At 41.7% G+C, this 23,670-nt stretch overlaps 1 protein-coding gene across 2 annotated transcripts in view; it reads left to right on the top strand.

Moving 5' to 3' along the window:
- LOC142717117 (oocyte zinc finger protein XlCOF7.1-like) overlaps positions 1–23,670 on the top strand; it is a 71,984-nt gene that overhangs the window by 46,952 nt on the left and 1,362 nt on the right. The gene's annotated exons all lie outside the window — the stretch shown is intronic.

Below are 23,670 nucleotides of genomic sequence, written 5' to 3' on the forward strand. Positions count from 1 at the left end.
TATATAGGAGATAGGGCACTTATAATGTGGTGACAGCCTCTTTACTTATATAGGAGATAGGGCACTTATAATGTGGTGACAAAGTCTCTTTACTTATATAGGAGATAGGACACTTATAGTGTGGTGACAGAGCCTCTTTACTTATATAGGAGATAGGACACTTATAATGTGGTGACAGAGCCTCTTTACTTATATAGGAGATAGGGCACTTATAATGTGGTGACAGAGCCTCTTTACTTATATAGGAGATAGGACACTTATAATGTGGTGACAGAGCCTCTTTACTTATATAGGAGATAGGGCACTTATAATGTGGTGACAGAGTCTCTTTACTTATATAGGAGATAGGACACTTATAATGTGGTGACAGCCTCTTTACTTATATAGGAGATAGGGCACTTATAACGTGGTGACAGAGCCTCTTTACTTATATAGGAGATAGGGCACTTATAATGTGGTGACAGAGTCTCTTTACTTATATAGGAAACAGGACACTTATAATGTGGTGACAGAGCCTCTTTACTTATATAGGAGATAGGACACTTATAATGTGGTGACAGAGCCTCTTTACTTATATAGGAGATAGGGCACTTATAATGTGGTGACAGCCTCTTTACTTATATAGGAGATAGGACACTTATAATGTGGTGACAGAGTCTCATTACTTATATAGGAGATAGGGCACTTATAGTGTGGTGACAGCCTCTTTACTTATATAGGAGATAGGGCACTTATAACGTGGTGACAGAGCCTCTTTACTTATATAGGAGATAGGGCACTTATAATGTGGTGACAGTGTCTCTTTACTTATATAGGAGATAGGGCACTTATAATGTGGTGACAGAGTCTCATTACTTATATAGGAGATAGGACACTTATAATGTGGTGACAGAGCCTCTTTACTTATATAGGAGATAGGACACTTATAATGTGGTGACAGAGCCTCTTTACTTATATAGGAGATAGGACACTTATAATGTGGTGACAGAGTCTCATTACTTATATAGGAGATAGGGCACTTATAATGTGGTGACAGAGTCTCTTTACTTATATAGGAGATAGGACACTTATAATGTGGTGACAGAGCCTCTTTACTTATATAGGAGATAGGGCACTTATAATGTGGTGACAGTGTCTCTTTACTTATATAGGAGATAGGGCACTTATAATGTGGTGACAGAGTCTCATTACTTATATAGGAGATAGGACACTTATAATGTGGTGACAGCCTCTTTACTTATATAGGAGATAGGACACTTATAATGTGGTGACAGAGCCTCTTTACTTATATAGGAGATAGGACACTTATAATGTGGTGACAGAGTCTCTTTACTTATATAGGAGATAGGGCACTTATAATGTGGTGACAGAGCCTCTTTACTTATATAGGAGATAGGGCACTTATAATGTAGTGACAGAGCCTCATTACTTATATAGGAGATAGGACACTTATAATGTGGTGACAGCCTCTTTACTTATATAGGAGATAGGACACTTATAATGTGGTGACAGAGCCTCTTTACTTATATAGAAGATAGGGCACTTATAATGTGGTGACAGCCACTTTACTTATATAGGAGATAGGACACTTATAATGTGGTGACAGAGCCTCTTAACTTATATAGGAGATAGGGCACTTATAGTGTGGTGACAGAGCCTCTTTACTTATATAGGAGATAGGACACTTATAATGTGGTGACAGAGCCCCTTTACTTATATAGGAGATAGGGCACTTATAATGTGGTGACAGAGCCTCATTACTTATATAGGAGATAGGGCACTTATAATGTGGTGACAGCCTCTTTACTTATATAGGAGATAGGACACTTATAATGTGGTGACAGAGCCTCTTTACTTATATAGGAGATAGGGCACTTATAGTGTGGTGACAGAGCCTCTTTACTTATATAGGAGATAGGACACTTATAATGTGGTGACAGCCTCTTTACTTATATAGGAGATGGGACACTTATAATGTGGTGACAGAGCCTCTTTACTTATATAGGAGATAGGACACTTATAATGTGGTGACAGAGTCTCTTTACTTATATAGGAGATAGGACACTTATAATGTGGTGACAGAGTCTCTTTACTTATATAGGAGATAGGGCACTTATAATGTGGTGACAGAGTCTCTTTACTTATATAGGAGATAGGACACTTATAATGTGGTGACAGAGCCTCTTTACTTATATAGGAGATAGGGCACTTATAATGTGGTGACAGCCTCTTTACTTATATAGGAGATAGGACACTTATAATGTGGTGACAGAGTCTCTTTACTTATATAGGAGATAGGGCACTTATAATGTGGTGACAGAGTCTCTTTACTTATATAGGAGATAGGACACTTATAATGTGGTGACAGAGCCTCTTTACTTATATAGGAGATAGGGCACTTATAATGTGGTGACAGCCTCTTTACTTATATAGGAGATAGGGCACTTATAATGTGGTGACAAAGTCTCTTTACTTATATAGGAGATAGGACACTTATAGTGTGGTGACAGAGCCTCTTTACTTATATAGGAGATAGGACACTTATAATGTGGTGACAGAGCCTCTTTACTTATATAGGAGATAGGGCACTTATAATGTGGTGACAGAGCCTCTTTACTTATATAGGAGATAGGGCACTTATAATGTGGTGACAGAGCCTCTTTACTTATATAGGAGATAGGACACTTATAATGTGGTGACAGAGTCTCTTTACTTATATAGGAGATAGGACACTTATAATGTGGTGACAGAGCCTCTTTACTTATATAGGAGATAGGGCACTTATAATGTGGTGACAGAGTCTCTTTACTTATATAGGAGATAGGACACTTATAATGTGGTGACAGCCTCTTTACTTATATAGGAGATAGGGCACTTATAACGTGGTGACAGAGCCTCTTTACTTATATAGGAGATAGGGCACTTATAATGTGGTGACAGAGTCTCTTTACTTATATAGGAAACAGGACACTTATAATGTGGTGACAGAGCCTCTTTACTTATATAGGAGATAGGACACTTATAATGTGGTGACAGAGCCTCTTTACTTATATAGGAGATAGGGCACTTATAATGTGGTGACAGCCTCTTTACTTATATAGGAGATAGGACACTTATAATGTGGTGACAGAGTCTCATTACTTATATAGGAGATAGGGCACTTATAATGTGGTGACAGCCTCTTTACTTATATAGGAGATAGGACACTTATAATGTGGTGACAGAGCCTCTTTACTTATATAGGAGATAGGGCACTTATAATGTGGTGACAGAGCCTCTTTACTTATATAGGAGATAGGGCAGTTATAATGTGGTGACAGCCTCTTTACTTATATAGGAGATAGGACACTTATAATGTGGTGACAGAGCCTCTTTACTTATATAGGAGATAGGGCACTTATAATGTGGTGACAGAGCCTCTTTACTTATATAGGAGATAGGGCACTTATAATGTGGTGACAGAGTCTCTTTACTTATATAGGAGATAGGACACTTATAATGTGGTGACAGAGCCTCTTTACTTATATAGGAGATAGGGCACTTATAATGTGGTGACAGTCTCTTTACTTATATAGGAGATAGGGCACTTATAATGTGGTGACAGAGTCTCTTTACTTATATAAGAGATAGGACACTTATAATGTGGTGACAGCCTCTTTACTTATATAGGAGATAGGACACTTATAATGTGGTGACAGAGCCTCTTTACTTATATAGGAGATAGGACACTTATAATGTGGTGACAGAGTCTCTTTACTTATATAGGAGATAGGACACTTATAATGTGGTGACAGAGCCTCTTTACTTATAGGAGATAGGACACTTATAATGTGGTGACAGAGCCTCTTTACTTATATAGGAGATAGGGCACTTATAATGTAGTGACAGAGCCTCATTACTTATATAGGAGATAGGACACTTATAATGTGGTGACAGAGCCTCTTTACTTATATAGAAGATAGGGCACTTATAATGTGGTGACAGCCTCTTTACTTATATAGGAGATAGGACACTTATAATGTGGTGACAGAGCCTCTTTACTTATATAGGAGATAGGGCACTTATAGTGTGGTGACAGAGCCCCTTTACTTATATAGGAGATAGGGCACTTATAATGTGGTGACAGAGCCTCATTACTTATATAGGAGATAGGGCACTTATAATGTGGTGACAGCCTCTTTACTTATATAGGAGATAGGACACTTATAATGTGGTGACAGAGCCTCTTTACTTATATAGGAGATAGGGCACTTATAGTGTGGTGACAGAGCCTCTTTACTTATATAGGAGATAGGACACTTATAATGTGGTGACAGCCTCTTTACTTATATAGGAGATAGGACACTTATAATGTGGTGACAGAGCCTCTTTACTTATATAGGAGATAGGACACTTATAATGTGGTGACAGAGCCTCTTTACTTATATAGGAGACAGGGCACTTATAATGTGGTGACAGAGCCTCTTTACTTATATAGGAGATAGGACACTTATAATGTGGTGACAGAGTCTAATTACTTATATAGGAGATAGGACACTTATAATGTGGTGACAGAGCCTCTTTACTTATATAGGAGATAGGGCACTTATAAGGTGGTGACAGAGTCTCTTTACTTATATAGGAAACAGGACACTTATAATGTGGTGACAGAGCCTCTTTACTTATATAGGAGATAGGACACTTATAATGTGGTGACAGAGTCTCTTTACTTATATAGGAGATAGGGCACTTATAATGTGGTGACAGAGCCTCTTTACTTATATAGGAGATAGGGCACTTATAATGTGGTGACAGAGTCTCTTTACTTATATAGGAGATAGGACACTTATAATGTGGTGACAGAGTCTCTTTACTTATATGGGAGATAGGACACTTATAATGTGGTGACAGAGTCTCTTTACTTATATAGGAGATAGGACACTTATAATGTGGTGACAGAGCCTCTTTACTTATATAGGAGATAGGACACTTATAATGTGGTGACAGAGCCTCTTTACTTATATAGGAGATAGGGCACTTATAATGTGGTGACAGAGCCTCTTTACTTATATAGGAGATAGGACACTTATAATGTGGTGACAGCCTCTTTATTTATATAGGAGATAGGACACTTATAATGCGGTGACAGAGCCTCTTTACTTATATAGGAGATAGGACACTTATAATGTGGTGACAGAGTCTCTTTACTTATATAGGAGATAGGGCACTTATAATGTGGTGACAGAGTCTCTTTACTTATATAGGAGATAGGACACTTATAATGTGGTGACAGAGCCTCTTTACTTATATAGGAGATAGGGCACTTATAATGTGGTGACAGAGCCTCTTTACTTATATAGGAGATAGGGCACTTATAATGTGGTGACAGCCTCTTTACTTATATAGGAGATAGGACACTTATAATGTGGTGACAGAGTCTCTTTACTTATATAGGAGATAGGGCACTTATAATGTGGTGACAGAGTCTCTTTACTTATATAGGAGATAGGACACTTATAATGTGGTGACAGAGCCTCTTTACTTATATAGGAGATAGGGCACTTATAATGTGGTGACAGCCTCTTTACTTATATAGGAGATAGGGCACTTATAATGTGGTGACAAAGTCTCTTTACTTATATAGGAGATAGGACACTTATAGTGTGGTGACAGAGCCTCTTTACTTATATAGGAGATAGGACACTTATAATGTGGTGACAGAGCCTCTTTACTTATATAGGAGATAGGGCACTTATAATGTGGTGACAGAGCCTCTTTACTTATATAGGAGATAGGACACTTATAATGTGGTGACAGAGCCTCTTTACTTATATAGGAGATAGGGCACTTATAATGTGGTGACAGAGTCTCTTTACTTATATAGGAGATAGGACACTTATAATGTGGTGACAGCCTCTTTACTTATATAGGAGATAGGGCACTTATAACGTGGTGACAGAGCCTCTTTACTTATATAGGAGATAGGGCACTTATAATGTGGTGACAGCCTCTTTACTTATATAGGAAACAGGACACTTATAATGTGGTGACAGAGCCTCTTTACTTATATAGGAGATAGGGCACTTATAATGTGGTGACAGCCTCTTTACTTATATAGGAGATAGGACACTTATAATGTGGTGACAGAGTCTCATTACTTATATAGGAGATAGGGCACTTATAGTGTGGTGACAGCCTCTTTACTTATATAGGAGATAGGGCACTTATAACGTGGTGACAGAGCCTCTTTACTTATATAGGAGATAGGGCACTTATAATGTGGTGACAGAGCCTCTTTACTTATATAGGAGATAGGACACTTATAATGTGGTGACAGAGCCTCTTTACTTATATAGGAGATAGGGCACTTATAATGTGGTGACAGAGTCTCTTTACTTATATAGGAGATAGGACACTTATAATGTGGTGACAGAGCCTCTTTACTTATATAGGAGATAGGGCACTTATAATGTGGTGACAGAGTCTCTTTACTTATATAGGAGATAGGACACTTATAATGTGGTGACAGAGCCTCTTTACTTATATAGGAGATAGGACACTTATAATGTGGTGACAGAGCCTCTTTACTTATATAGGAGATAGGACACTTATAATGTGGTGACAGAGCCTCTTTACTTATATAGGAGATAGGGCACTTATAATGTGGTGACAGAGCCTCTTTACTTATATAGGAGATAGGACACTTATAATGTGGTGACAGAGCCTCTTTACTTATATAGGAGATAGGGCACTTATAATGTGGTGACAGAGTCTCTTTACTTATATAGGAGATAGGACACTTATAATGTGGTGACAGAGCCTCTTTACTTATATAGGAGATAGGACACTTATAATGTGGTGACAGAGTCTCTTTACTTATATAGGAGATAGGACACTTATAATGTGGTGACAGAGCCTCTTTACTTATATAGGAGATAGGACACTTATAATGTGGTGACAGAGCCTCTTTACTTATATAGGAGATAGGGCACTTATAATGTGGTGACAGAGCCTCTTTACTTATATAGGAGATAGGACACTTATAATGTGGTGACAGAGCCTCTTTACTTATATAGGAGATAGGACACTTATAATGTGGTGACAGAGCCTCTTTACTTATATAGGAGATAGGACACTTATAATGTGGTGACAGAGCCTCTTTACTTATATAGGAGATAGGACACTTATAATGTGGTGACAGAGGCTCTTTACTTATATAGGAGATAGGGCACTTATAATGTGGAGACAGAGCCTCTTTACTTATATAGGAGATAGGGCACTTATAATGTAGTGACAGAGCCTCTTTACTTATATAGGAGATAGGACACTTATAATGTGGAGACAGAGCCTCTTTACTTATATAGGAGATAGGACACTTATAATGTGGAGACAGAGCCTCTTTACTTATATAGGAGATAGGACACTTATAATGTGGTGACAGAGCCTCTTTACTTATATAGGAGATAGGACACTTATAATGTGGTGACAGAGTCTCTTTACTTATATAGGAGATAGGACATTTATAATGTGGTGACAGCCTCTTTACTTATATAGGAGATAGGGCACTTATAATGTGGAGACAGAGCCTCTTTACTTATATAGGAGATAGGACACTTATAATGTGGTGACAGAGCCTCTTTACTTATATAGGAGATAGGACACTTATAATGTGGTGACAGAGCCTCTTTACTTATATAGGAGATAGGACACTTATAATGTGGTGACAGAGCCTCTTTACTTATATAGGAGATAGGACACTTATAATGTGGTGACAGAGGCTCTTTACTTATATAGGAGATAGGGCACTTATAATGTGGAGACAGAGCCTCTTTACTTATATAGGAGATAGGGCACTTATAATGTAGTGACAGAGCCTCTTTACTTATATAGGAGATAGGACACTTATAATGTGGAGACAGAGCCTCTTTACTTATATAGGAGATAGGACACTTATAATGTGGAGACAGAGCCTCTTTACTTATATAGGAGATAGGACACTTATAATGTGGTGACAGAGCCTCTTTACTTATATAGGAGATAGGACACTTATAATGTGGTGACAGAGTCTCTTTACTTATATAGGAGATAGGACATTTATAATGTGGTGACAGCCTCTTTACTTATATAGGAGATAGGGCACTTATAATGTGGAGACAGAGCCTCTTTACTTATATAGGAGATAGGGCACTTATAATGTAGTGACAGAGCCTCTTTACTTATATAGGAGATAGGACACTTATAATGAGGTGACAGAGCCTCTTTACTTATATAGGAGATAGGGCACTTATAATGTGGAGACAGAGCCTCTTTACTTATATAGGAGATAGGGCAGTTATAATGTGGTGACAGAGCCTCTTTACTTATATAGGAGATAGGACACTTATAATGTGGTGACAGAGCCTCTTTACTTATATAGGAGATAGGACACTTATAATGTGGTGACAGCCTCTTTACTTATATAGGAGATAGGGCACTTATAATGAGTTGACAGAGCCTCTTTACTTATATAGGAGATAGGACACTTATAATGTGGTGACAGAGCCTCTTTACTTATATAGGAGATAGGACACTTATAATGTGGAGACAGAGCCTCTTTACTTATATAGGAGATAGGACACTTATAATGTGGAGACAGAGCCTCTTTACTTATATAGGAGATAGGGCACTTATAATGTGGTGACAGAGCCTCTTTACTTATATAGGAGATAGGACACTTATAATGTGGTGACAGAGGCTCTTTACTTATATAGGAGATAGGGCACTTATAATGTAGTGACAGAGCCTCTTTACTTATATAGGAGATAGGACACTTATAATGAGGTGACAGAGCCTCTTTACTTATATAGGAGATAGGGCACTTATAATGTGGAGACAGAGCCTCTTTACTTATATAGGAGATAGGGCAGTTATAATGTGGTGACAGAGCCTCTTTACTTATATAGGAGATAGGACACTTATAATGTGGTGACAGAGCCTCTTTACTTATATAGGAGATAGGACACTTATAATGTGGTGACAGCCTCTTTACTTATATAGGAGATAGGGCACTTATAATGAGTTGACAGAGCCTCTTTACTTATATAGGAGATAGGACACTTATAATGTGGTGACAGAGCCTCTTTACTTATATAGGAGATAGGACACTTATAATGTGGAGACAGAGCCTCTTTACTTATATAGGAGATAGGACACTTATAATGTGGAGACAGAGCCTCTTTACTTATATAGGAGATAGGGCACTTATAATGTGGTGACAGAGCCTCTTTACTTATATAGGAGATAGGACACTTATAATGTGGTGACAGCCTCTTTACTTATATAGGAGATAGGACACTTATAACGTGGTGACAGAGCCTCTTTACTTATATGGGAGATAGGGCACTTATAATGTGGTGACAGAGCCTCTTTACTTATATAGGAGATAGGACACTTATAATGTGGTGACAGAGCCTCTTTACTTATATAGGAGATAGGGCACTTATAATGTGGTGACAGAGCCTCTTTACTTATATGGGAGATAGGACACTTATAATGTGGTGACAGAGTCTCTTTACTTATATAGGAGATAGGACACTTATAATGTGGTGACAGCCTCTTTACTTATATAGGAGATAGGACACTTATAATGTGGTGACAGAGTCTCTTTACTTATATAGGAGATAGGACACTTATAATGTGGTGACAGAGTCTCTTTACTTATATAGGAGATAGCGCACTTATAATGTGGTGACAGAGCCTCTTTACTTATATAGGAGATAGGGCACTTATAATGTGGTGACAGAGTCTCTTTACCTATATAGGAGATAGGGCACTTATAATGTGGTGACAGTCTCTTTACTTATATGGGAGATAGGGCACTTATAATGTGGTGACAGAGTCTCTTTACTTATATAGGAGATAGGACACTTATAATGTGGTGACAGAGTCTCTTTACTTATATAGGAGATAGGACACTTATAATGTGGTGACAGAGCCTCTTTACTTATATAGGAGATAGGACACTTATAATGTGGTGACAGAGCCTCTTTACTTATATAGGAGATAGGGCACTTATAATGTGGTGACAGAGCCTCTTTACTTATATAGGAGATAGGACACTTATAATGTGGTGACAGAGCCTCTTTACTTATATAGGAGATAGGACACTTATAATGTGGTGACAGAGCCTCTTTACTTATATGGGAGATAGGGCACTTATAATGTGGTGACAGAGTCTCTTTACTTATATAGGAGATAGGACACTTATAATGTGGAGACAGAGCCTCTTTACTTATATAGGAGATAGGACACTTATAATGTGGTGACAGAGTCTCTTTACTTATATAGGAGATAGGACACTTATAATGTGGTGACAGAGCCTCTTTACTTATATAGGAGATAGGACACTTATAATGTGGTGACAGAGCCTCTTTACTTATATAGGAGATAGGGCACGTATAATGGCGTCCGGCTATGCCATCGACGGAAGCCTAGTGGGTCCTGACGAAGTCAGGACCCACTATTCTTGCTGTCAGTGAGTAGCTGACCACTCCAATACACTGCACTACGCATGTAGTGCAGTGTATTAGAATAGCGATCAGGGCCTCCTGCCCTCAAGTCCCCTAGTGGGACAAAGTAATAAAGTAAAAAAAAGATGTGTAAAAATAAGAAAATAAAAGTTTTAAAAGTATTAAAAGTAAAAATCCCCCCTTTTCCCTTATCAGTCCTTTATTATTAATAAAAATATATAAACAAACAAATAAACTATACATAATTGGTATCGCCGCGTCCGTAACGGCCTGAACTACAAAATTATTTAGTTATTTATCCCGCGCGGTGAACGCCGTAAAAGAAAATAATAATAGACCGTACCACAATCACAATTGTTTGGTCACTTCACATCCCAAAAAATGGAATAAAAAGAGATCAAAAAGTCGCATGTACCTAAAAATGCTCCTGATCGAAACTACAGTTCGTTACGCAAAAAATAAGTCCTCGCACGGCTTTCTTGATGGAAAAATAAAAAAGTTCTGGCTCTTAGAATAAGGTAACACAAAAAGGGAATGGTTTTTTCCAAAACGTATTTTATTGTGCAAACGCCATAATACATAAAAAACCTATAAACATCTGGTGTCACCGTAATCGTATCGCCCCGCAGAATAAAGTCAATGTGTCATTTATAGCGCACGGTGAACGCTGTAAAAAAAATAGAATAAAAACTGATCAAACAGCCGCATGCACCCCATGAAAACTGCAATGAATTCCTCAAGGGGTCTAGTTTCCAAAATGGGGTCACTTTTGGGGGGTTTCCACTGTTTTGGCACCACAAGACCTCTTCAAACCGGACATGGTGCCTAATAAAAAGGAGGCCTCAAAATCCACTAGGTCTTCCTTTGCTTCTGAGGCCGGTGCTTCAGTCCATTACCGCACTAGAGCCACATGTGGGATATTTCTCAAAACTGCAGAATCTGGGCAATACATTTTGAGTTGCGTTTCTCTGGTAAAACCTTTTGTGTTATAGAAAAAAAATTGCATAAAAAGGATTTTCTGACAAAAATAAATATGTAAATTTCACCTCTACTTTGCTCTAAATTCCTGTGAAACACCTAAAGGGTTCATAAACTTTCTAAATGCTGTTGTGAATACTTTGAGGGGTCTAGTTTCTAAAATGGGGTGTTTCATAGGGGTGTCTAATATATGGGCCCCTCAAAGCAACTTCAGAAATGAAGTGGAACCTAAAAAAAAAAAAAAAATAAGGCAATAATTTGCTTCTCCTGATGAGCATGGCCTACTCCAAGACGAACCCAGTTTTGCCCGTTTGTATAAACGGAGACCCCTATTAGACCGTGTCAGTGTCCGGTTTTCCCAAGCATACACCCCCGAGAAGTGTATTTCTATTGAGGAGTCCTTGGTACATTTTAAAGGGAGGCTTCAATTCCGCGAGTACCTGCCGAGTAAGAGGGCAAGGTATGGCGTGAAGATGTATAAGCGGTGCGAGAGTGCATCAGGGTATACCTACAAATTTAGGATATATGAAGGGAAGGACACCAGTATTCAGCCCCCAGAATGCCCTCCCCCCCCTTACTGGGAGTTAATGCAAAAATTGTGTGGGATTTGGTGCACCCACTGCTAGACCAGGGTTACCACCTCTACCTGGATAATTTTTATACCAGCGTCCCTCTCTTCAACTGCCTCGCTTCCAGAAGTCATGCGGCACCGCTAGAAGAAATCTGAGAGGCCTCCCTAAGACTCTGCTTGGGCAAACACTCAGAGGGGGTGAGAGCAGGGCACAATCTAGCAGCAACATATTGTGTGTCAAGTACAAGGACAAGAGAGATGTCACACCAGTACCCATGTACCTGTACGAGGTACCAGTACAAAGACCCCTAAACCAGACTGCATCCTGGACTACAGTAGGTACATGGGAGGGGTGGACTTGTTAGATCAAGCCCTGAAGCCCTACAGCGCCATGCGGTGTGGTATAAGAAGCTGGCCGTGCACATCATACAGATGGCATTGTACAATGTGTACGTGTTACGTCGATGTACAGGCCAGAGGGGAACTTTCCTAAAATTTCAAGAGGTGGTTATCAAGAAACTAATTTTTAGGGACCAAGAAGGGGGGGGGCACCCAGTACTTCTGGAAGCATGGCCACACGCATCATACCAGGGCAACACTTTCCAGGAGAAGTTCCCCAAACTGGCAAGAAAGGAAAAAGTGAAAATAGGTACAAAGTCTGCTATAAGAGGGGGATAAGGAAGGACACAATATATCAATGTGACACGTGTCCCGAAAAACTAAGGCTCCATATGAAAGAGTGCTTCAAAATTTATCATACATCCTGTAAAGGATTTGCCAGACACAGGTTCTGTGTCGACGCCCGTGGGCAATCAGTCTGCACCTGCTCCTATGTCTGTGAGACTGACTCCATCTTCCACCACTCAGGATGTCAGGCTTAGGAGTGGGAGAGCCTATCACAGCCTGGCCAGACGGAGCTAGTTCCCGCCCACTGTCTATTTATAGCTGCCTTTCCTGTTCCTCCTTTGCCTGTGATTCTTCTATGCTTGTTTCCTGGCTTGCTGCTGCTGCTGCTTGTACTACTGATCCTCTGCTTGTTATTGACCTTGGCTTTCTGACAACTCTCCTGCTCAGCGTTTTGTACCTTGCTCACTCCTTGTTTGACTCGGCTCGTTCACCACTCTTGTTGCTCACGGTGTCTCCGTGGGCAGCTGCCCCGTTTCCCTATCTTCTGTGTACCCCTGTCTGTTTTGTCTGTCTTGCACTTACTGAGCGTAGGGACCGTCGCCCAGTTGTACCCTGTCGCTTAGGACGGGTCGTTGCAAGTAGGCAGGGACTGAGTGGCGGGTAGATTAGGGCTCACCTGTCTGTCTCCCTACCTTGTCATTACACATCCCTTGATTTTTAATCTACCCCAGTTTTACTTACCCTGATGCACTCCGCACAGCTTATCCCCCCTTTCCCCTCTGAGCCCTGCTGCATGCCCAGGCAGCTGATAACAGCCACATGTAGGGTATTGCCATACCCGTGGGAACACACATTACAGTTTATAGGGTGTATGTCTCCGGTCAAAATGCTCACTACACCTCTAAATGAATGCCTTAAGGGGTGTAGTTTTTAAAATGGGGTCACTTCTTGGAGGTTTCAACTGTACTGTTACCTCAGGGGCTTCTGCATACATGACTTCGCACCAGAAAATCCCCAGTAGGCCAAATGGTGGTCCTTTCCTTCTGAGCCCTCCCATGGTCCCAAACGTCAGTTTATCACCACAAATTGGGCATTGCCGCACTCAGGACAAATTGGGCAACAAAATGGGGTATTTTATTTCTTGTGAAAATAAGAAATTTTCAGCCAAAACTACATATTATTGGAAAAAATAAATTTTGTTTGAATTCCCAGCCCAATTCAAATAAGTTATGTGAAAAAACTATGGGGTCAAAATGGTCACAACCCCAATAAATGAATTCCTTGAGGGGGTAGTTTCCAAAATGGGGTCACTTCTGGTGGGTTTCCATTGCTTTGATACCTCTGGGGCTCTGCAAATGCGACATGGCACCCGAAAACCAATCCAGCAAAATCTGGACTCCAAAGAACAAATAGTGCTCCTTTCCTTCTAAGCCCCCCTATGGGCCCAAACGGCAGTTTAGCACCACAAATGGGGTATTGCTGCACTCAGGACAAATTGGGCAACAAAATGGAGTGTTTTATTTCTTGTGAAAATAAGAAATTTTTAGCTAAAACTACATATTATTGGAAAATATATATTTTTTTTAAATTCCCAGCCCAATTCAAATAAGTTCTGTGAAGAAACTATGGGGTCTAAATGGTCACATTACCCATCAATTAATTCCTTGAGGGGTGTAGTTTCCAAAATGGGGTCACTTCTGGTGGGTTTCCATTGCTTTGATACCTCTGGGGCTCTGCAAATGCGACATTGCACCCGAAAACCAATCCAGCAAAATCTGCACTCCAAAGAACACACAGCGCTCCTTCCCTTCTGAGGCCACCCATGGGCCCAAACGGCAGTTTATCACCACAAATGGGTTATTGCTGCACTCAGGACAAATTGGGCAACAAAATGGGGTATTTTGTTCCTTGTGAAAATAAGAAATGTTGATGAAAAATGACATCTTATTGGAAAAAATGTATTTTTTTTTCATTTCACAGCCCAATTCAAATACGTGCTGTGTAAAAACTGTGGGGTCAAAATGGTAACAACAACCATAAATTAATTCCTTGAGGGGTGTAGTTTCCGAAATGGGGTCACTTCTGGTGGGTTTTCATTGCTTTGATATCTCTGGGGCTCTGCAAATGCGACATGGCACCCGAAAACCAATCCAGCAAAATCTGGACTCCAAAGAACAAATAGTGCTCCTTTCCTTCTAAGCCCCCCTATGGGCCCAAACGGCAGTTTATCACCACAAATGGGGTATTGCTGCACTCAGGACAAATTGGGCAACAAAATGGGGTATTTTGTTCCCTGTGAAAATAAGAAATTTTGATAAAAAATGACATCTTATTGGAAAAAATTACATTTTTTTAATTTCATAGCCCAATTCAAATACGTGCTGTGTAAAAACTGTGGGGTCAAAATGGTAACAACAACCATAAATGAATTCCTTGAGGGGTTTAGTTTCCGAAATGGGGTCACTTTTTGGGGATTCCTACTGTTTTGGCACCTCAACACCTCTTCAAACCTGGCATGCTGCCTAAAATATATTCTAATAAAAAAGAGGCCTCAAAATGCACTAGGCGCTTCTTTGCTTCTGGGGCTTGTGTTTCAGTCCACGAGCGCACTAGAGACACATGTGGGACATTTCTAAAAACTGCAGAATCTGGCAAAAACATATTTAGTATTGTTTTTCTGGTAAAAACTTCTGTGTTACAGAATTTTTTTTTATACAATTGAAATTCAGCAAGAAAAATTTAATTTGCAAATTTCACCTCTACTTTTCTTGAATTTCTGTGAAATGCCTGAAGGGTTAAATAAACTTTCTAAATGCTGTTTTGAATACTTTGATGAGTCTAGTTTTCAAAATGGGGTGTTTTATGGGGGTTTCTAATACATAGGCCTCTCAAAGCCACTTCGGAACTGAACAGGTACCTTAAAAAAGGGCTTTTGAAATTTTCTTAAAAATATGAGAAATTGCTGTTTATGTTCTAAGCCTTGTAACGTCCAAGAAAAATAAAAGAATGTTCAAAAAACTATGCCAATCTAAAGTAGACATATGGGAAATGTGAGCTAGTAACTATTTTGGGTGGTATAACTGTCTGTTTTACAAGCAGATGCATTTATATTTTGAAAAATGCTATTTTTTATAAATTTTCTCTAAATTTTGCAATTTTTCACCAATAAACACTGAATATATCGTCCAAATTTTGCCACTAACATAAAGCCCAATGTGTCACGAGAAAACAATCTCAGAATCGCTTGGATAGGTTTAAGCATTCCGACGTTATTACCACATAAAGTGAAATATGTCAGATTTCAAAAATGCGTCCTTAAGGGGTTAATAATGTAATTCCCCCCAAAAAATTTAGTTCAGGGACATTGGGGGTCCATTGATAGCAGTGGGATTTTGTACTGGAAAATGTAATTCCAGGACTTGATCACCCACAAATAAATAAAATCATAAAGAGTAAAATTAGTTTCACGGTCTGAAAAAAATATGCTCTATGACCTTTCCCAAAAGAAATCCTCCCTACTTGGAAATCCCACAAACTAAAAAGAAAATATAAATAAATCGACTCCCTAAAAAGACCCACACCCCCTTTTTTTTTTTTGTGTTAATATTAGTAATTGTAATCTGTGTGATCTGGTTTTGAAAGAGGGGTAGTTTCAAAGGCCTGGTTTTGATAGACACATGGGGAGTAAAAGCGGGTATCCCTACTCCTTCCCTGCTTACTACATACCCGGCACCTTTTTTGGAGATATTTTTGGGTCTCGGTGAAAGGGACGGGGTGTAAAAAGTGGCGCTCTGAAAGTCTGCGCACATATTCAGACTCGCAGGTATAGTGGAATCAAAACTCCTGCTCCTGGTACTGAAAAAAAGTGAGCGTTACTTAGGCCTTTTTAAAAAGAACAAAACTGTTATACGTAGTAATCTGAATTAAGGAGATTGGCACCTTTTTGTACTAGGCATATTTTTTCTTCACCGGGTAAGGTTGAAGCACCTGGTCTGAAAGATCTACACCCCCAATAAATTTGTTTCATTTTTACCCCATATCTGGCTCGTTTGGAGGGGATGAATTGACAAAAAGAAATACGGCCTTTAAAGCTCATAAGTGATTCATCTACAGATAAATCCCTTAGAAGGGCGATTAATGGCATTAATTTATTAAGCCAATCACAGCCTGGGTCATTTCTTGGGGGGACTTGGGAATTATTGGTAAAATACATGAACCGCATTAGGGCTTCATAGCGGTTTCTGGACATCACTGCTACAAATACAGGGATAGCGTGGACAGCACTAGAAGTCCAGTAGGACCGGACAGATGTTTTTGTTTTTTTAACCAAACCCAAATTGAGAGTAATGCCTAAAAATATTTTAATTTCTGGGACACTTGTGCCATTCCACATTCTTAAGTAAATAGATGCAGACTTTTGCAGAACAAATTAAATAGCATAAAGATTAGTCTGCTGGACAATTAATTGTAGGACTGTATCACATACGTATAAATAAAAAAAATCATAGGCTGTAATATTTGCAACATCGACATTAATTCCTGGAGTCGCTTCCATTTGGGGTACTTGGGGAGAAAACTATAGTGCGGGATCCCACATTGCAGGAGGGACTGCAACACTCAGCCCTGCACTTGACACCTCGACCTCGACGGCTGTATCTACCACCATAGGGCTATGGGGTCCAGTGGTAGAATTGGAATCGCCACTGTCGGAAAAAGGTTCCGCTTCTGAAGCGGTGTCGGTCTCTCAGAACTGTCGAAGCATAGTGAGGTTTGCTCCGCACGGTACATTCTCTGAGACATTATGTGTGGGTACATACACAAGCTCTATACGTCCTAATATAACCTAAAGTAAGCCTAAGAATAACACTAAGGCCGAGTTCCTACACGTAGCGGAAATTCCGCAGCATTTTCAGTAGCAGCAAAGTAGGTGAGATTTACCAAATCTCATGCCCACGCTGCGGAAAAAAACCTGCAGTGTAAACGTCAATAAATTTACCTGCGGTGCAGAATTTAATTCCGCAGCATGTCAAATTATTCTGAGTTATTGTTGATTTTCCATTGCGAGTATTCCCATTCAATTCAATGAGGATTCAAAACCCGCAACAGAAAGCCAAGTTTTGCGGCGTAATCGTAAAGATCGCACTTCCGGAAAAAAAAAACATACTTACCCAAAATGCCCTCCTTCCTCCTGGGATGACGTTGCGTCCCATATGACCCCTGCAGCCAATCACAGGCTGCAGCATCACAGTTCTTGCAATGTCATCCAGGGAGGCTGGAGCGGACATCAGAGGAGGGAGGGTGTAAGTATGAACGGCTTTTTTCCGCAGCGAATATTCCGTTAGAAAAACTGCACCACAATGTAGTGCGATTTTGGGACTAAATATACTGCGGGTTCTAGGTTGGACACGCTGCGTGATTTTTACGTAGCGTATCCGCCCCTGTGGGTACCCAGCTTAAAACTTTTTTTTTTCTTTTTTTTTGTTTTGCTTGTTTCGTTTTTGTTTTTTATAACAGACGTAAAAATAAAATAAAGCCCTAACCCTAATAAAGCCCTGATCTAGCCTTACAGCTAGTACTGCTATTACAGCCCTAAATCCTAACCTTAATCTATTATATATATATATATATATATATATATATATATATATATATATATATATATATATATTAGGTAGAAAAAAGTTGCACTTCTTGACCGTCATCCACACGGTCCTGAATTGGATACACAAACGAGGAAATAGACGCAGCACTCCAAAAGTAGTTGCAAATATAGTGGTTTATTCACCCATGTACAGAAATAGCTACGTTTCAGTCCTCTCAGCAGGACCTTTGTCAAGCTTGACAAAGGTCCTGCTGAGAGGACTGAAACGTAGCTATTTCTGTACATGGGTGAATAAACCACTATCTTTGCAACTACTTTTGGAGTGCTGCGTCTATTTCCTCGTTTGTATATATATATGTATATATATATATATATATATATATATATATATATACGTATGTATATATATAATTAGGTGATCGGGGTGTTTTTTTCGTAGTGCACACTGATCTACTTTTGATAGTTCATTGTACGACCGCAAAATAATTCCCAACAGTTGCCGGGTTCCTCGATCAGCACGGGGGGGGGGGGGGGGTCTATGGCTCTTCTTGTAGGGACAGTCCATCAGCATTTTGGTGTTGGCTTCCCCGTTTGTATTGGATGGAGAAGCTGTAAGGTTGTAAGGACAGGCTCCACCGCAGTAATCGTCCATTGTCCCCTGACCCTCGGTTCAGCCATGTGAGGGGATTGTGATCCGTTACAATTGTAAAGTCTCTGTCATAAAGGTATGGCTGTAATTTTGAGAGCCCATACGATGGCAGGGCACTGTCTTTCAATAGTGGCACAGGCAACTTCCCGATCTAGTAGTTTACGACTGATGAAAGCAACTGGATGTTCAAGCCCAGCCGCGTTTATCTGGCTAAGAACTGCTCCAATACCGTAGGTGGATGCATCTGTCTGCACAAGGAACCTGTGCTTGTAGTCTGGTGCGGCCAAGACAGGGGCAGTGGTGAGAGCCGTCTTTAATGCTATAAAGGCTTCCTCACAGGCAGGTGTCCACTTCACCATACTAGGCATGTTTTTGCGGGTCAGGTCATTTAGGGGCATTGCCAGGGAACTGAAATCGGAAACTCATTTTCGGTAGTAACTGGCGGTCCTCAAAAAGGCCAGTACTTGTTTCTTATTTTTAGAGGTAGGCCAGTTGCTAATGGCTTCCACCTTGGCAGGCTCAGGTCTTAGGTTCCCCCTCCTACTCTGTGCCCCAGATATTGCACCTCAGCCATACCCAACTGGCATTTATCAGGGCGAATTGTCAGTCCTGCTGCAAGAACATGGTCTAACACTATGCCTAAGTGTTTAAGATGTTCCTCCCATGATGTGCTGAAAATGGCAATATCATCCAAGTATGCACAGGCAAAGTCCTGACATTGTTCTAACAGCCGGTCTACCGATCTTTGGAAGGTTGCTGGGGCATTTTTCACCCCAAAGGGCATTCCCAGGAACTCAAGAGTCCAAAGGGGGTAATAAATGCAGATCGCTTCCGGGTGTCCTCTTTTAGGGGTATCTGCCAGTACCCCTTGCTCAAGTCTTATGTAGTTACAAATTAAACACTGGCCAGCCGATCCAACAGATCATCAATCTGGGGCATAGGGTACTCGTCACATTTGGTGGCATCATTTAGGCTCCGGTAATCTACGCAGAATCGCGTTGTGCCATCCTTTTTGGGAACCAGTATCAGAGGGGAGGCCCAGGGGCTCTGAGATGGCCTAATAATCCCAAGTTGTTTCATGTCCGCCAGTTCATTCTTGATCATGTCCCGAACGGCCTCAGGAACTCGGTAGCGGGCCTGCTGGATCGGGCGTTGTCCTGGAGTTTCCACGTGGTGGTTAGTGAGTGTTGTCCGTCCGGCGCTGAGGAAAACACGGAAGCCCTCGGTCCCAGCAAGCCGAGAATATCACCCTTTTGGATATTCAACAGATGGGGTCCCAGGGGCACTTGGTCCAGAGTACCCCCAGCTCGAGCCAGATATAGAAAGTCCGGGAGGGAGTTGTCTCCTTCCTTATCACTAGGGGGATAGCAAATGGCCAAAACAGGTAGGGACCGGTCGTGGTAATCTTTCAGCATGTTGATGTGGACAGTCTCTTGTCGCCGGCCACTAGGGTTCATGGCAATGACGTAATAAGTGTCATTACATTTTCGGATAACTCGGTAAGGGCCATCCCATGTTGCTTGAAGCTTGTTGGCAGGGGCAGCGATAATCATGAGCACTTGTTGCCCTTCAATAAATTCACGGGTCCTTGCTTTCCGATCATACCAGGTCTTCTGGCTATACTGGGCCCCTTGCAGGCGTTCTTTAGCCAAGGTCACTAGTCGGGTAAGGCGTTCTCAAAATTCCAGAACATAAGGAATGACAGGTACTCCAGTGTCGGTGATATCTCCCTCCCAGTATTCCTTTAGAAGGGTGAGGACCCCACGGACCCTTCGACCATAGAGCAGTTCGAAAGGGGAAAATCCGGTTGACTCTTGGGTAGGCAAACAGGAGATGTGGCAGGTATTGCTCCCAGTCCCGTTCAGTGTCTGCAAAGGCACGTAGCAAATTTTTAGGGTTCCATTAAAATGGTCACACAGTCCATTGGTTCGGGGTGGTATGGGGTGGTGCGAATGGCTCGGACGCCGCAGGAACTGGACCAAGTCTGACGTGAACTGGATCCCTTGATCTGATAGTATTTCACTGGGAAATCCTACTCGGGTGAAGACGGTAACAAGAGCCTCTGCTACCTTTATGGCTGTAATGCTGGACAGAGCCACGGCCTCAGGATACCGGTGGCATAATCCATCACCGTCAGGATATACTGTTTCCCTGTTCTGCTGGGGTGCACTAGAGTTCCTATTATATCTACAGCTAAAAGCTGAAATGGCTCCTCAATGATTGGCAGGGGTTGCATGGGTACCTTGTGACGGGCGCCTGGATGTCGCATCCATTGGCACAAATCACAGGTACGGCAGTATTGAACTATCGATTGCGAAATGCCAGGCCAGTAAAAGTTGTGGGTGAGTCTTTTCTCTGTCCGTTTCCTACCTTTATGTCTCAATAAGGGGATGTCATGAGCCAGTTGGAGTAGTTGCAGCCTATACTTTTGAGGGACAATGAGTTGCTTGGTAGTCACTTCAGGGATGATCCCACCCCGGGCCTCTACTAAACGATAATACAATCCCTTATCTCTGGTGATCCTATCCCCATTCTTTCCCTCCTGCCCAGTTTCTGCCCTTAGTTTAATAGCTGCCAAGGTCGGATCATCTTCTATTTCTTGCCTAAACTCTTCTCGGTCCCAAAAGTCCCCCAATGTAGAATCAGTTGATGCAGCTCTTACCAGTTCGGTTGGGGGTCCTGGAGGCTGCTCCACAGTCAATTCCGAAACTCTCTGTGCTTGGGCAGCTTGGTGTCGGGTGACGGCTCCCACAAAATGGCACTGTAATTCCCCAATGTCATTCCCAAGGAGAACATCCACAAGGAGTCCCCCCATAACACCAATCCAGAGTCTTTCCCCGTAACCATAATTCAAATGTACAGCAGCCTTCTGGATATATTTGCGAGTACACCCTACAAGTTCGATGGGTATTCCTGGGCCTTGATCGATTGCCTCTGGCCGAACAACACGGGGGTCAGCAATGGTCAGGAATGCCCCAGTGTCATCCTGCAGATGGCGCTGCCTTTGCTCTGGGTAACTTTGCGTAAGGGGTTGAATGCTATACATGCCAGAGGGTGTCTCCATGGTGCAGGGTTCAGCAGTCCACTCTGGTGGGGGTGGTGGTAACTCTTCCTCAGGCAGGATGGAGTGCACAAGATGCCGAGGGCGAGGGGGAAAAGATCGGAGCTCCCTTCGATTTCTTGAGGGGCACCTGGACTGTAAAGGGCCCGGCTGACCCCACCTATAACATTTACTTTCTGAGAACCTTCCATATCGTGGTCAGAATTGTGGGGTCCCCGGATTGTTTGGCCTGGTTGTCATCGGCCTGCGGATGGGTTGAGGGGCATATATGACAGGAGGTGCCCGGGGGGCTGGGTTCGGCTGAGGTTTATTGTCCAGCAGACTCCTCCACTGAGGTTTGATGGTTAGTGCCTCATCAGCCAGGGCTGCAGCTCTATTCAATGTTGATGGCTCCCATTCCCGGAACCATTTCCGTATTTCCTGGGGGCACTTGGCTTAAAACTGGAACCCATGCAGAATATCTTCCACAGTGAATCCACTTCCAGCCATCTCCGACACGCCTGGGACATTTTATGGGCATACATCCTAAAAGATCCTCCAGTAGTACAGGGAAGGTCTCAGAATTGGGCCCGATGTGAGTCTGGCATGACTACATAGTAATACAAAATAGTTTGTTTCACAATGTTTTAGTCCCGGTTCCACTGTGCGTCTAGGGTCCGGTATGCTTCTGCGGCTCCACCTTCAAGGAGCCCCACTAAAAAACGCATCCAATCAGAGGTGGGTACATCCAGCAGGGCGCTCTGATGTTCAAAGTCCTAGAAAAACCCTTCCACATCCCCAGTTACCTCATAAAATGTCTTGAAGTACTTCTGGGTGACCCGTAAAGGTTCCTGGATTCTCTGGTTCTCACCCCAGGTAATATTCTAGCCTCTTTCAGCCTCCATTGCAGCTTGTCTCTGTTTTTTGCCATGCGAGCAGCTTCCAACTATTACTCCGGAGTAACGACTGGTCCCAGATCTGCCATTTCCTCCTCTTACCACACCAACCATTGGCTCTTAGTGGTAAGAGCCCCTGTCTCTGGAGCATGTCCATTAGCCACCTGGGAGGAGGTGATCTGGCTAGCACTCACCAGTAGATCAATTAATGGCTTTTTAGATAGTCACTGGTAGTTCAGTCCAAGTTCTCGGGCTCGTTCTTGGAGACTAAGGACGGTCCAGTTACGGAACTCATTCGCTGGGTGGTTCTCCATGGGGCTGCGCTCTGTTGATCCCGCTTCTGACACCAGTTGTCATGGGGTTCGTTAGGTTAATATACGATCAACAGAGCCAGTGAAGACAGGGCAACTCCAACAGGATTTATTGTATCCAATGCTGACAGACCAGGTCGCCCTTCACGCAGGGACAGCACACAGTCCACAAAATCAGGTAAATACAGGAAACTCCTCAGAGCGCTGGCATCAGCTTCAGCTCTCATTAAAGTCTACATCCAGGAGATCCCTCTCTTCCCCACGTCAAGCCCTTATATACCCCTCAGGGGGAGGAACATCTTGGCAGTTTCTAGTCACCATTATTTGTTATAATGACTTTAGTTTGTATTTCTACTGTCTGTATGTGAGTTGTGGTCTTTTGTACTACCGTATTATGTGTATTGTCCAACTATTGTCTGCCACAGCAAGGATGAGAACACAGGTGGGGGAGGTAATTGGATCTGCTTGGTTTGCTGCTCTGCACACTAGCTGAGTGATGGTGGTGCCTC

The sequence above is a fragment of the Rhinoderma darwinii genome, unplaced genomic scaffold, assembly GCF_050947455.1.
Source record: "Rhinoderma darwinii isolate aRhiDar2 unplaced genomic scaffold, aRhiDar2.hap1 Scaffold_4532, whole genome shotgun sequence".
Classification (NCBI taxonomy): domain Eukaryota; kingdom Metazoa; phylum Chordata; class Amphibia; order Anura; family Rhinodermatidae; genus Rhinoderma; species Rhinoderma darwinii.